The following is a 1841-nucleotide window of genomic DNA, read 5'->3' as shown; positions in this document are numbered from 1 at the left end:
GGGGGCGCCCCCCCTAGGGCGCGCCCCCTGCCTCGTGGGCCCCTCGGAGCTCCACCGACGTACTTCTTCCTCCTATATATATACCTATGTACCCCCAAACGAACAGATACGGAGCCAAAAACCTAATTTCACTGCCGCAACTTTCTGTATCCACGGGATCCCATCTTGGGGCCTATTCCGGAGCTCCGCCGGAGGAGGGCCGTCATCACGGAGGGCTTCTACATCATCATAGCCTCTCCGATGAAGTGTGAGTAGTTTACCTCAGACCTTCGGGTCCATAGTTAGTAGCTAGATGGCTTCTTCTCTCTCTTTGAATCTCAATACAGAGTTCTCCCCCTCTCTTGTGGAGATCTATTCGATGTAATCTTCTTTTTGCGGTGTGTTTGTTGAGACCGATGAATTGTGGGTTTATGATCAAGTCTATCTATGAATAATATTTGAATCTTCTCTGAATTCTTTTATGTATGATTAGTTATCTTTGCAAGTCTCTTCGAATTATCCGTTTGGTTTGGCCAACTAGATTGGTAGTTCTTGCCATGGGAGAAGTGCTTAGCTTTGGGTTTGATCTTGCGGTGTCCTTTCCCAGTGATAGAAGGGGCAGCAAGGAACGTATTGCATCGTTGCCATCAAGGATAACAAGATGGGGTTTATTTCATATTGCATGAATTTATCTCTCTACATCATGTCATCTTGCTTAAGGCGTTACTCTGTTTTTAACTTAATACTCTAGATGCATGCTGGATAGCGGTCGATGAGTGGAGTAATAGTAGTAGATGCAGAATCGTTTCGGTCTACTTGTCACAGACGTGATGCCTATATACATGATCATACCTAGATATTCTCATAACTATGCTCAATTCTGTCAATTGCTCAACAGTACTTTGTTCACCCACCGTAGAATACTTATGCTCTTGAGAGAAGCCGCTAGTGAAACCTATGGCCCCCGGGTCTATTCTCATCATATCAATCTCCATCACTTTAATCTTGCTTTGTTTTTACTTTGCCTTTTACTTTTTACTTTGCATCTTTATACCAAAAATACCAAAAATATTATATCTATCAGATCTCACTCTCGTAAGTGACCGTGAAGGGATTGACAACCCCTAATCACGTTGGTTGCGAGTAGCTATCGTTTTGTGCAGGTACGAGGGACTTGAGCGTAGCCTCCTACTGGATTGATATCTTGGTTCTCAAAAACTAAGGTAAATACTTATGCTACTCTGCTGCATCATCCTTTCCTCTTCGGGGAAATCCAACGCAAGCTCAAGAGGTAGCAGCCGGCGATGGCGGGGCGGTGGCGTGGGGATCGCCGGAGAAAAAGCTCGGCATGGGGGGCCTAGAGGGATGGCCGGGGCGGCGGCGGACCGGCGGTGGGGAGTGTTTTCGGGGCAGGCGGGCGGTGCACCGCCGGCCGCGGGCGGTTGGGGGATGTTTTTTGGCCGGTGGTGGCTGGCGGCTCAGGGGGGTGGAGGTTGAAGATGAACCGTGGGCCCTTGATTTCATATCCAACGACTGCAAAATCGACTGACCAGAGATGAAAAAGTTAGTTGACCGACGTGTAGCCTCACCTTGCTAGTGCGTTCAGTTTCGACAGCAAAATTCAGTTTCAACAGTTAAGTTCAGTTTCGAGAGTTAAGTTCAGAGATGAGCGGCTGATGTATTTTACATCTAGCACTTTGTGGTTATGTATTTTACGTCATGTATTGGAGATGCTATTAGAATTCCACTCAGGTTAACGTTATTCATTGTCTCTCTTGTCCTGCTTCAGCCTCGGCGTCGTACAACTCACCGGAGCTGCTCCAACGACGAAACCCTCCATCACAGCGGAGCAGTACCTTGGG

The sequence above is a fragment of the Triticum dicoccoides genome, chromosome 5A (genome assembly GCF_002162155.2).
Source record: "Triticum dicoccoides isolate Atlit2015 ecotype Zavitan chromosome 5A, WEW_v2.0, whole genome shotgun sequence".
Taxonomy (NCBI): Eukaryota; Viridiplantae; Streptophyta; class Magnoliopsida; order Poales; family Poaceae; genus Triticum; species Triticum dicoccoides.
Note: the sequence above shows the minus strand (reverse complement) of the source record.